Here is a 14388-nt window from a genome sequence, read left to right on the forward strand (position 1 = left end):
ATCATACCTTTTGCTGTGGCTAGGAAGGCTCTGCCAAGGATGATGGATTCATCCTCATCCTTCCCAGTGTCTAGGATTATGAAATCAGCAGGGATGTAAAGGCCTTCAACCTTAACTAACACGTCCTCTAGTAGTCCATAAGCCTGTTTCATTGATTTGTCTGCCATCTCTAATGAGATTCTTGTAGCTTGTACCTCAAAGATTCCCAGTTTCTCCATTACAGAGAGTGGCATGAGGTTTATCCCTGACCCAAGGTCACACAGAGCTTTTTCAAAGGTTATGGTGCCTATGGTACAAGGTTTGAAGAACTTTCTGGGATCCGATTTCTTCTGAGGCAATGTCTGCCTCATTAGTGCACTCAATTCATTGGTGAGCAAGGGGGTTCATCCTCCCAAGTCTCATTACCAAATAAATTGGCATTCAACTTCATGATTGCTCCTAGATACTTAGCAACTTGCTCTGCAATTCTGTCTTCATCCTCTTCAGAGGAAGAGTATTCATCAGAGCTCATGAATGGCAGAAGGAGGTCCAATGGAATCTCTAGGGTCTCTGTATGAGCCTCAGATTCCTTTGGTTCCTCAAAAGGGAACTCTTTTCTATCCAGAGGACATCCCAAGAGGTCTTCCTCACTGGGATTCACGTCCTCCTCCTCCTCTAGGCATTCGGCCACACCAAGTAAGGTTATGGCCTTGCACTCTCTCTTGGGATTTTCTTCTGTATTGCTTGGGAGAGTATTGGGAGGAGTTTCAGTAATCTTCTTACTCAGCTGACCCACCTGTGGCTCCAAATTTCTAATGGAGGACCTTGTTTCATTCATGAAACTTAGTGTGGTCTTGGATAGATCAGAGACTATGGTTGCCAGGCCAGAATGGCTCTGTTCAGAATTCTCTGTCTGTTGCTGAGAAGATGATGAAAAAGGCTTGCTATTGCTAAACCTATTTCTTCAACCATTATTATTGAAGCCTTGTTGAGGCTTCTGTTGATCCTTCCATGAGAGATTAGGATGATTTCTCCATAAAGGATTATAGGTGTTTCCATAGGGTTCTCCCATGTAATTCACCTCTGCTATTGCAGGGTTCTCAGGATCATAAGCTTCTTCTTCAGAAGATGCTTCTTTAGTACTGTTGGATGCAGCTTGCAATCCATTCAGACTCTGAAAAATCATATTGACTTGCTGAGTCAATATTTTGTTCTGAGCCAATATGGCATTCAGAGTATCAATTTCAATAACTCTCTTCTTCTGAGGCGTCCCATTGTTCACAGGATTCCTCTCAGAGGTGTACATGAACTGGTTATTTTCAACCATTTCAATGAGTTCCTGAGCTTCTGCAGGGGTTTTCACATGAAGAGATCCTCCTGCAGAATGGTCCAATGACATTTTTGACAACTCAAACAGACCATCATAGAATATATTTATGATGCTCCATTCTGGAAGCATGTCAGTAGGACACCTTTTGATCAGTTACTTATATCTTTCCCAAGCTTCATAGAGGGACTCTCCTTCCTTCTATCTAAAGGTTTGGATTTCCACTCTAAGCTTGCTTATCTTTTAAGGAGGAAATAATTTGGCCAAGAAAGCACTGACCAGCTTATCCCAAGAGTTCAGGCTTTCCTTAGGTTGTGAATCCAACCATGTTCTAGCTCTGTCTCTTACAGCAAAAGGGAAAAGCATAAGCCTGTAGACCTCGGGATCAACTCCATTGGTCTTGACAGTGTCACAGATTTGCAAGAATTCAGCTAAAAACTGATGAGGATCTTCCATTGGAAGTCCATGAAACTTGCAATTCTGCTGCATTAGAGAAACCAATTAAGGCTTAAGCTCAAAATTGTTTGCTCTAATTGCAGGAATTGAGATGCTTCTTCCATAGAAGTTAGAAGAAGGTGCAATAAAGTCACCAAGCATCTTCCTTGCATCTCCACCATTGTTATTAGGTTCGGCCATGTCTCCTTCTTTTTCAAAAATTTCTGTCAGGTCCTCTCCAGAGGGTTGTGCTTTAGCTTCTCTTAGTTTCTTCTTCAGAGTCCTTTCAGGTTTAGGGTCAGCTTCAACAAGAATGTTCTTATCCTTGTTCCTACTCATATGAAAAAGAAGAGAACAGAAAAGAAAATATAGAATCCTCTATGTCACAGTATAGAGATTCCTTTATGTGAGTAGAAGAAGAGAAGAATAGAAGAAGGAGAAGATAAGAATTCGAACACGGAGGAGAAGAATGGGTTCGAATTTTTGAATGGAAGAGAGGTGTTAGTAGATAATTAAATAAATAGAAAGAGATGAGAGGGGGAAGAATTCGAAAATTAAATAAAATAAATAAAAAAAATTTGTTTTTATTTTGACTATTAGTTATAATTCGAAATTTAAAAAGAAACATAAAATTAAATTAAATTAGAATTTAAAACAAATAGTTAATTAAAAAGGAATTTTGAAAAAGTGGGGAAGAGTTTTCGAAAATTAGAGAGGGAAAATTAGTTAGGTGGTTTTGAAAAAGATATGATTGAAATAGAAAACTTTTAAAATAAAAAATTCAAGTAGTTAATTGAAAAAGATTTGAAAATCAAATTTGAAATGATAAGAAGTTAGAAAAGATTTTGAAATTAAGTTTTGAAAAAGACATGATTGAAATTGAAAAAGATTTGATTTTGAAAATTAAAGTTGATTACTTGACTAACAAGAAACTAAAAGATATGATTCTAAAATTTAAAGATGGAACCTTTCTTAATAGGCAAGTAACAAACTTTAAAAATTTTTGAATCAATCACATTAATTGTTAGTAAAGATTTTGAAATTATAAAATGAAATTAAAAAAAATTTGAAAATCATTTTAAAAAGTTTTCGAAAATATGAAAAAAAATGAGAAAGATTTGATTTTTGAAAAGGTTTGAAAAAGATAGAATTTTTAAATTGAAAATTTGACTTGACTAATAAGAAACAACTAGATTTTAAAAATTTTGAAAAAGTCAACTCAAATATTCGAATTTTATGAGAAGAATAAGGGAAAGATATTTTTTTATCTTTGAATTTTTAATGAAGAACGAGAAAAACACCAAATTGGAATAAAACATAAAAATTATGAATCAAAACAACTAATTCATACAAGAACACTTTGAATGTCAAGATGAACACCAAGAACACTTTAAAGATTAAGATGAACATCAAGACTTATTTTTGAAAATTTTTTTAAGAAAAGAGAAACATGCAAAACACCAAACTTAGAAATTTTCAATAATTAGACACTAACAAATTGAAAATGCATATGAAAAACAAGAAAAGACACAAAACAAGAAAATGCAAAGATCAAACAAAGAAGATCATCAAGAACAACTTGAAGATCATGAAGGACATTATGCATGAATTTTTCGAAAATTTTTAAGAAAAATAAAAGAATGCAATTGACACTAAACTTAAAAATTGACACTAGACTCAAACAAGAAACATCAAATTTTTTGTTTTTTATGATTTTGTAAATTTTTTTTGGATTTTTTGAAAATTAATTTAGAAAAGAAAAATAAGGATTTCAAAATTTCTAATGAGAATTCCAGGAATCATGCAATGTTAGTCTAAAGCTCTGGTCCAGGAATTAGACATGGCTTACTAGCCAGCCAAGCTTTCAGTGAAAGCTCCGGTCCAAAACACTAGACATGGCCAATGGCCAGCCAAGCTTTAAGATACAAATCAGGTATACAACAGCTGAATTGATGAGAATCAAAAAAGCTCTTGTGATGATGAGTTGAAACCTCGGTCCAAAAGATTAGACATGGCTTCACAGCCAGCCAGACTTCAACAGATCATCATGAAACTCTAGAATTCATTCTTAAAAATTTTGAAGCCATAGAATAATTTATATTTTTTTAAGTTTTCTTCGAAAATAAAAACAAAAACAAAAAGCTTAAAATTAAAATAAAATTACCTAATCTGAGCAACAAGATGAACCGTCATTTGTCCAAACTCGAACAATCCCCGGCAACGGTGCCAAAAACTTTGTGCACGAAATCGTGATTGTTCATTCCTTGGTAACGGCGCCAAAAACTTAATACGCATGTTCATAATCTTAGTTCTTTTTCACAACTTCGCACAACTAACCAGCAAGTGCACTGGGTCGTCTAAGTAATAAACCTTACGTGAATAAGGGTCGATCCCACAGAGATTGTCGGCTTGAAGCAAGCTATGGTCACCTTGTAAATCTCAGTCAGGCGGATTCAAATGGTTATGGTGAATTGATAGTTAAAATATAATTAAAATATAAAATGGGATAGAGATACTTATGCAATTCATTGGTGAGAATTTCAGATAAGCATATGGAGATGCTTTTGTTCCTTCTGAACCTCTGCTTTCCTACTGTCTTCATCCAATCATTCATACTCCTTTCCATGGCAAGCTGTATGTTAGGCATCACCGTTGTCAATGGCTACATCCCGTCCTCTCAGTGAAAATGGTCCAAATGCGCTGTCACCGCACGGCTAATCATCTGTCGGTTCTCGATCATGCTGGAATAGGATCCAGTGATCCTTTTGCGTCTGTCACTACGCCCAGCACTCGCGAGTTTGAAGCTCGTCACAGCCATCCCTTCCCAGATCCTACTCGGAATACCACAGACAAGGTTTAGACTTTCAGGATCTCAAGAATAGCTGCCAATAATTCTAGCCTATACCACGAAGACTCTAATCGTAAATCAGGAGGCTAAGAGATATGCATTCAAGCTTGCTTTCATGTAGAACAGAAGTGTTTGTCAGGCACGCATTCATAACTGAGAATGGTGATGAACGTCACATAATCATCACATTCATCATGTTCTTGTGTGTGAATGAATATCTTAGAGAAGAAATAGGCTTGAGTTAAAAAAAAACAATAGTACTTTGCATTAATTCATGAGGAACAGCAGAGCTCCACACCTTAATCTATGGTGTGTAGAAACTTTACCGTTGAAAATACATAAGCACAAGGTCTAGGCATGGCTGAATGGCCAGCCTCCCCAAATGGCATATGAATTTGAAAATAGGGAAAAAGACTGATCCCTGATCAAGGATGATCAAAAGATGTAAAATAAATCACTAAAAGTAGTTTTTATACTAAACTAGTAGCTAGGGTTACATAAGATAAGTAAATGATGTAGAAATCTACTTCCGGGCCCACTTGGTGTGTGCTTGGGCTGAGCATTGAGCTTTCATGTGAAGAGACTCTTTTTGGAGTTAAGCGCCAGGTTGTAGCCTGTTTCTGGCGTTTAACTCTGATTTGCAACCTGTTTCTGGCGTTTAACTCTAGAATAGGGCAAGAAGTTGGCGTTTGAACGCCGGTTTGCATCGTCAATACTCGGGCAAAGTATGGACTATTATAGATTGATGGAAAGCCCATGATCTCTACTTTCCAACGCAATTAAGAGCGTGCCAATTGGGTTTCTATAGCTCCAGAAAATCCACTTCGAGTGCAGGGAGGTCAGAATCCAACAGCATCTGCAGTCCTTCTTCAGCCTCTGAATCAGATTTTTGCTCAAGTCCCTCAATTTCAGCCAGAAATTACCTGAAATCACAGAAAAACACACAAACTCCTAGTAATGTCCAGAAATGTGATTTTTATTTAAAAACTAATAAAATTATATTAAAAAACAACTAAATTATACTAAAAACTATGTAAAAATAATGCCAAAAAGCGTATAAATTATCCGCTCATCCCATTCTATAGCTTGAGTCCAGTGAGAGTTAGTAGAGACAAAGTCTCAAACAGTTAGTTTGCAAGTTAAAAATAAAGGAAATAAACAAAAATAAAGAAAAAGTGCTTAATCTAGACCACCACTTTACTTAATCATTGTCAATCTAATCAATCCCCGGCAACGGCCCCAAAAACTTGATGTGTGGAAAACGATCCAACACAAAACTCACTGGCAAGTGTACCGGGTCGCATCAAGTAATAATAACTCACATGAGTGAGGTCAATCCCACAAGGATTGAAGGATTGAGCAATTTTAGTTAAGTGGTTGATTTACTCAAGCAAACAAGTTTTGATTTGAGTGATTTGTATTCAACAGAAGCTAAATTACATGAAATTTAAAGGGAGAGGGAGAATTGACAGTAAATTAAAGGGGAGAAAAAGTAAAGGAGCTTAATCTTAAAGTGCAAGTAATGTAAATGACAGAAGCTTAGATTGCAAGAAATGTAAATAGCTGAAGCTTAGAGTGCAAGAAATGTAAATTGCTTGAATAGTAAAGGGCCTTGGGAGCTGGGATCTCAGAAATTAAACAAGAGAATGTAAATAGCAATCAACAGAGAAGTAAAAGATGAATTGAAATGCAGCAGATCTCAAACAGAAAAGAAGAATTACTTAAAGAAGCAATACAGAAAGTAAATTCAACTCAATTGTAAAATCTAAAAGTGAAGTTGAAGATATCAGGGGCTGAATGAGACTAGAAACAAGTCTAGATCTCAATTCCTTCCTTGATCTAACAGAGAATAAGTTCAGAAGAAATAGAGATGAAAGCAGTAAAGAAAACTTAGATCCAAATCATAATTCCTTGAAATTATGCAGAAAGTAAACAAAGAGAGATCTCAGATCAAGAATCAAATAGAATTCCTTCAATTCTCAATCCAAGATTCAAAACAAAGAGTGAAGAGTGTAAAGGTAAGAACAAAGAAGAAGAAAATTCAATTCTCTATCCCAATTCCCAAACCCAAAGCTAAAAATAAAATGAGCACCAAATTTAAAAGTAAAAAAATAAAAGTGTCAAAAGGTCCTCTCTAAATCAAACTAACTTCTATTTATACACTTCCTATTTTTGAATTTCAGAATTTGGAGTGGGTCTTTTAATTTTGTGAAGAATTGAATTTAAATGGAATTTTAATTGGATTTGGACCAAGGGTGCTGCTCCCAGTAAAGTGCTCGGTTAACTCATTGAGCGCATCACTCCATGGTGCTTTTGGCTTGCCAATTTGCTCGCGTGCCAAGCCTTTCCCGTGTCCTTCACTAGCGCTTGGTTAACAAGGAGAGCGCAACACTCCCTTGCCTTGTCTGTCTCACACTCTACCAGCGCTCATTTCCTTGGCAAAACAAGAAGTGTAGCGCTCAGTGAATTGGGAGAGGCATCATCCCTTTTCTTGTTAATGAGCCCCCAGCTTTGAACCTTGGTGGGAACAATTCAGCTCCAATTTGAAGAATAACCAAAGGTAGCGCTCCTCCAGCTCCCTGGTTCGAGTCCTTGTGAATGCAATTCGGCCAATTTTGGCTTATTTTCCTTGCAAGTAGCGCTCCTTCTTGCTCCCTCGAGTGCAGAGTTCGATCCTTGGGGCCTCCACTAGCAAACATTTACCTTTGCATTTTCTTGTGCCAAGCCCCGATAAATTTAACAAAGTTAACCGAGCGCTATTGATTTTGCCTTGTTTCCTTGGTTCCTTGTAGTGCTCAGTTAAGTGAGAGACCGCAGCTTCCTTGCCATTTACTTTCTTGGATTTAAGTAGCGCTCAAATAGAGAGCATTGTGCTCACTTAGAGAGCGCTATGGCTTTTCTCCTTTAATGCACCACGCTTTTGTTTCCTTTGGGCTACGCTTCATAGGCCACGCTTTCTTATTTTTTCTTTTCTTCACCTACAAGTAATCAAAACAACCAATTAAAGTATCACCAAATTCACAAGGTTTGTAAATCATTCAAAAACCAATTAATTTTAGCTTAAACCTCATGATTTAGTGTCAAATAAAGGATGGTTGATTGATTCAACAAAACCACGCAAATCCACTCCAAATCACTTACTTACAATGCAAGAAAGTGCATAAAACCTAACGAAACAAGTGAAAAATGCTTGAAAAGCTAGCATAAGATGACTTGTCATCAGTGGTATGATGTATTTTGTGAGTTGTGATAGGGTCTATTGTTACCTGATTGATGGTTGGGGTTGTGGTTGTTGTATTGGTTAGATTGGTATGGTTTGTGGTCTTGGCTGTGGTTTTGTTGGTTTTCCCACCCAAAATTTGGGTGGTTCTTCCAACCTGGGTTGTATGTCTTGGCATTGGGGTCATATGGTGGTCTAGAAGGATTGTTGGTGCACGAAATTGTGATCACACTTTTCACAACTGCGCACAACTAACTAGCAAGTGCACTGGGTCATCCAAGTAATACCTTACATGAGTAAGGGTCGATCCCACAGAGATTGTCGGCTTGAAGCAAGCTATGGTCATCCTGTAAATCTTAGTCAGGAAGATTCAAATGGTTATGAGGTTTTGATAATTAAAAGATAAATAAAACATAAAATAAGATAAAGATACTTATGTAATTCATTGGTGGAAATTTCATATAAGCGTTTGGAGATGCTTTGTTACTTCTGAACCTCTGCTTTCCTATTGCTTTCTTCCAATTATACATGCTCCCTTCTATGGCAAGCTGTATGATCCTCTCGGATGAAAAATACCAGGTATAGCTACCACACGGCTAATCATCTGTCGGTTCTCACTAGCGTCAGAATAGGATCTCTCTATCCTTTTGCACACTGTTACTGCACCCAACATTCGCAAGTTTGAAGCTCTTCACAGTCATCCCTTCCCAGATCCTACTCGGAATACCACATACAAGGTTTAGACTTTCCGGATCTCAAGAATGCTGCCAATGGTTCTAGCCTATACCATGAAGGTTCTAATCTCAGATTCGGATGCTCTATTGTCAAGAGAGACGATGCGAATTGTGGATTAGAGACCCAAGAGAATATACTCCGGCTGTCGTCCAATGACTACGTTGAACATCATGTAGACTACTTGTGGTTGTTAGGCACGCGGATCTTGGCTAAGCGAGTAACGAAGATAGTGGGTGATTGTCACGGGTCACCCCTTCATTCTGACTTAACTGAATTAAGTATGAGAGTATATCTTGGAGAAGAGGTAGGCGTGAATTGAAAGAAAAACAATAGTACGTGCATTAATTCATGAAGAACAGCAGAGCTCCACACCTTAATCTATGAGGTGTAGAAACTCCACCGTAGAAAATACATAAGAGAAAAGAGGTCTAGGCATGGCCATGAGGCCAGCATCCCAATGTAACATGAAAGTGTTCAAAGTCTCCAAGTATCCGAATACAATAGTAAAAAGTGCTATTTATACTAAACTAGTAACTTAGGTTTACAGAGAATGAGTAACTAAGTGCAGATAGTGCAGAAATCTACTTCTGGGGCCCACTTGGTGTGTGCTTGGGCTGAGAATTGAAGCTTTCACGTGCATAGGCCATTCTTGGAGTTAAACGCCAGCTTGGGTGCCAGTTTAGGCGTTTAACTCCAGTTCCGGTGCTAGTTCTGGTGTTTTACTCCAGAAAAGGGTCTCTAGTGGGTGTTTGAACGCCAGTTTGGGCCATCAAATCTCGACCAAAGTATGGACCATTATACATTGCTGGAAATCCCAAGATGTTTACTTTCCAACGCAATTGATAGCGCGCCAATTGAGTTTATGTAGCTCAAAAAAATCCACTTCGAGTGCAAGAGGGTCAGAATCCAACAGCATCTGCAGTCCTTTTTCAGCCTCTGAATCAGATATTTGCTCAGGTCCCTCAATTTCAGCCAGAAAATACCTGAAATCACAGAAAAACACAAAAACTCATAGTAAAGTCCAGAAATGTGATTTTTGCATCAAAACTAAAAAAAATATAATAAAAATTAACTAAAACATACTAAAAACTATGTAAAAACAACGCCAAAAAGGGTATAAATTATCCGCTCATCACAACACCAAACTTAAATTGTTGCTTGTCCCCAAGCAACTAAAAACAAAATAGGATAAAAAGAAGAGAAAATACAATAAATTCCAAAATTATCAATGAAGATTAGTTTCAATTAGATGAGCGGGACTAGTAACTTTTTGCTTCTGAACAGTTTTGGCATCTCACTTTATCCTTTGAAGTTCAGAATGATTGGCATCCATAGGAACTCAGAATTCATATAGTGTTATTGATTCTCCTAGTTCAGTATGTTGATTCTTAAACACAGCTACTTTATGAGTCTTAGTCGTGACCCTAAGCATTTTGTTTTCCAGTATTACCACCGGATAAATAAATACCACAGACACATAACTGGGTGAACCTTTTCAGATTGTGACTCAGCTTTGCTAAAGTCCCCAGTTAGAGGTGCCCAGAGCTCTTGAGCACACTCTTTTGCTTTGGACCACGACTTTAATCGCTCAGTCTCAAGCTTTTCACTTGACACCTTCACGCCACAAGCACATGGTTAGGGACAGCTTGGTTTAGCCGCTTAGGCCAGGATTTTTTTCCTTTGGGCCCTCCTATCTATTAATGCTCAAAGCCTTGGATCCTTTTACCCTTGCCTTTTGGTTTAAAGGGTTACTGGCTTTTTTTGCTTGCTTTTTATTTTTCTTTCTTTTTCTTTATTTTTTTCGCCATTTTTTTCCCGCAAGCTTTGTGTTTTTCACTGCTTTTTCTTGCTTCAAGAATCAATTTTATGATTTTTCAGATTATCAACAACATTTCTCTTTTTTCATTATTCTTTCAAGAGCCAACAATTTTAACATTCATAAACTTCACTATCAAAAATATGCACTGTTCAAGCATTCATTCAGAAAACAAAAAGTATTGCCACCACATCAAAATAATTAAGCTAACTTCAAGATAAATTTCGAAACTCATGTACTTCTTTTTCTTTTTCGAAAAACATTTTTTTTATTTAAGAAAGGTGAAGGATTCATAGGACATTAATAGCTTTAAGACATAGACACTAAACACTAATGATCATGTAATAAAGACGAAAATATAGACAAAACATAAAGCATAGAAACCGAAAAATAGAAAAATAAGAACAAGGAAATTAAAGAACGAGTCCACCTTAGTGACTGCGGCTAGTTCTTCCTCTTGAAGATCCTAAGGAGTGCTTGAGCTCCTCTATGTCTCTTCCTTGCCTTTGTTGCTCCTCTCTTATGGCCTTTTGGTCCTCTCTGATTTCATGGAGGATGATGGAGTACTCTTGGTGTTCCATTCTTAGTTGCTCCATGTTGGAACTCAAATCTCCTAAAGAGGTGTTGAGTTGCTCCCAATAGTTGTGTGGAGGAAAGTGCATCCCTTGAGACATCTCAAGGGTTTCTTGATGAGGAATTTCCTCATGCTCTTGTTGAGGTCCATGAGTGGGCTCTCTTGTTTGCTGCATCCTCTTGTTAGTGATGGGCTTGTCCTCTTCAATGAGGATATTTTCCTCTATGACAACTCCGGCTGAATTGCATAGGTGACAGATGAGATGACGAAATGCTAACCTTGCCAAAGTGGAGGGCTTGTCAGCCACCTTGTATAGTTCTAGAGATATGATCTCATGAACTTCTACTTCCTCTCCAATCATGATACTATGGATCATGATAGCCCGATCCACAGTAACTTCAAACTGGTTGCTAGTAGGAATGATAGAGCGTTGGATGAACTCTAACCATCCCCTAGCCACGGGTTTGAGGTCAGGCCTTCTCAATTGAACCGGCTTGCCTCTTGAGTCTCTCTACCATTGAGCTCCTTCCACAAAAATGTCCATGAGGACTTGGTCCAACCTTTGATCAAAGTTAACTCTTCTAGTGAAAGGATGAGGATCTCATCTCATTATTGGCAAGTTGAATGCCAACCTTACAGTTTCTGGACTGAAATCCAAGTATTTCCCCCGAACCATTGTGAGCCAATTCTTTGGGTTCGGGTTCACACTTTGGTCATGGTTCCTAGTGATCCATGCATTAGCATAGAACTCTTGAACCATTAAGATTCTGACTTGTTGGATGGGTTTGGTGAGAGTTTCCCAACCTCTTCTTCGAACCTCAAGTCAGAAATACAATAGTAAAAAGTGCTATTTATACTAAACTAGTAACTTAGGTTTACAGAGAATGAGTAACTAAGTGTAGATAGTGCAGAAATCCACTTTCGGGGCCCACTTGGTGTGATCTTGGGCTGAGCATTGAATCTTTCACGCCCATAGGCCATTCTTGGAGTTAAACGCCAGCTTGGGTGCCAGTTTGGGCGTTTAACTCCAGTTCTGGTGCCAGTTCTGGCGTTTTACCCTAGAAAATGGTCTCTAGTGGGCGTTTGAACGCCAGTTTGGGCCATTAAATCTCAGGCAAAGTATGAACTATTATATATTTCTGGAAAGCCCAAGATGTCTACTTTCCAAAGCAGTTGAGAGCGCGCCAATTGGGCTTCTGTAGCTCCAGAAAATCCACTTCGAGTGCAGGAGGGTTAGAATCCAACAGCATCTGCAATCCTTTTTCAGCCTCTAAATCAGATTTTTTGCTCAGGTCCCTCAATTTCAGCCAGAAAATACCTGAAATCACAGAAAAACACACAAACTTATAGTAAAGTCTAGAAATGTGATTTTTGCATAAAAACAAATAAAAATATAATAAAAAGTAACTAAAATATACTAAAAACTCTGTAAAAACAATGCCAAAAAGGGTATAAATTATCCGCTCATCAATTGTTCACATAGTTAGCTTGCTCCCTTTCACATTCAACATCTGGTGTATCTCCTTCTTGTGGAGGGGCTTGGGCTTGAACAGCTGAGACTTGGTTCTTCTCCATCTTCTTAGTTAAGGCTGCTAGTTGTGCAGTGATCACTTTGTTTTGGGCTAACAAAGCATCCATAGAATTGAGCTCCATCACTCCTCTCTTTTGAGTTCTTTCTGAGGCATAGAAATACTCATTTTCGGCCACAGTCTCTATGACATCTATGGCCTCTTCAATGGTCTTTTTCTTGTTAAGTGAGCCCCCTGAAGAATGATCTACTGCCTGTTTTGACTCATATGATAGCCCCTCATAGAAGATGTGCAATTGCACCTACTCATTGAACATATCCGGAGGATATTTCCTTGTCAAGTCTTTAAATCTCTCCCAGGCCTTATAAAGGGTTTTACCATCTTGCTATCTGAAGGTTTGCACCTCAGCTCTCAATCTATTGACTCTCTATGAAGGGTAGAATCTTGCTAGAAACTTGTTCACAACATCATTCCAAGTTGTCAATCTCTCCTTGGGAAATGCTTCTAACCACTTTACTTCCTTATCTCTGAGAGAAAAGGGGAACAAAAGTAGTTTGTAGGTGTCAGGGTGTACACCATTTGACTTTACGGTGTTACAAATCCTCAAGAATGTAGTGAGATATTAGTTGGGGTCCTCTTGGGCACTCCCTCCAAATGAGCAATTGTTTTGGACAAGTGTGATGAGTTGAGGCTTCAACTCAAAGTTGTTAGCATGAATTATTAGCTTTAGAATGCTACTGCCACAGTTTCCTGGATTTGGATTGATGTAAGAGCCTAGAACTCTCCTCTCTTGCCCAACATGATTGCCAGCCTCCTCTCTAACATGGTTATGCACCTCTTCCTCCATAGTAACTCCCAGATCTTCCTCCACTACTTCCTCTTCAACTATTTCTTTGCCTCTTGCTTCCCTCCTTAATCTAAGAAAAGTCCTCTCAGGTTCACTATCAAAAGAGGATGAAGTTTCTCCTCTTCTACCTGTCACACATTCAACGAACAGCAAACAGAGGATAAGTGAAGGAATCACTTCTTGTTAAGACTGGTGGTTAGTTTGACTGGTACAATTAATCAAACAGTTAATGAAAGTATAAACAATGACCAGATGAAATGATCAAATGAAAAAAAATAAGAAAACTAAAGAACTAAAATTAAAGGGATTAACAAGGTAATTAAAAATGCTTAATCTAGCTACCCATTAATTTAATCATTGTCAAATTCAGACCAATCCCCGGCAACGGTGCCATAAAACTTGATGACCGGAATTCACTCCCCATATAAAATCATGAATCCGTTCTTTGGCAAGCGCACCAAAAATGTCGTCAAGTAATAACCTACTAGGAGTGGGGTCAAATCCATAGAGTTTGGTAGATTTGAGCAATTTTAATCAATGGGTGAATTAGTCAAGCTGAGCAATATAGGTTGTGATTACAGAATTTTAAATGAGAAAAATTGTAAATGACTCAAAAGTAAAGAGAAGCAATAAAGTGCAGAAGAGTAAATAGCAAGAATGTAAAGTGCAGAAACATAAATGACTGAATTGTAAATGGGAATGGGGAATAATAGAATGTAAAGAAAGCTATAAAGAATGTGGAAGATAAGAATAGGGGAAATTCATTGGGATCAGGAGATATTGTTCTCTTTGGATTAAATCCAGCTCATCTCTTCTTCAATCATACAACTCATTGACCTCTTGGCAATCATGATTGATTGAACTCCAAACCCTTGGTGATTCAATCTATCAAATCTTGATAATCAACTAATTCCTTGGTCTAATCGCTCATGAAGAGAGATATGCTTGGTCCCTGATTATACCACACATGCTCATAGATCCAAATAGTGGGTGGATTATATGTTACCATATCCAATCACCAAAACCCAAATCTACTCAATTGTGAGAAGGGATTTCAAGCATGGTTTCATGTTTCCTT

The sequence above is a fragment of the Arachis ipaensis genome, chromosome B05 (assembly GCF_000816755.2).
Source record: "Arachis ipaensis cultivar K30076 chromosome B05, Araip1.1, whole genome shotgun sequence".
NCBI classification, from domain to species: domain Eukaryota; kingdom Viridiplantae; phylum Streptophyta; class Magnoliopsida; order Fabales; family Fabaceae; genus Arachis; species Arachis ipaensis.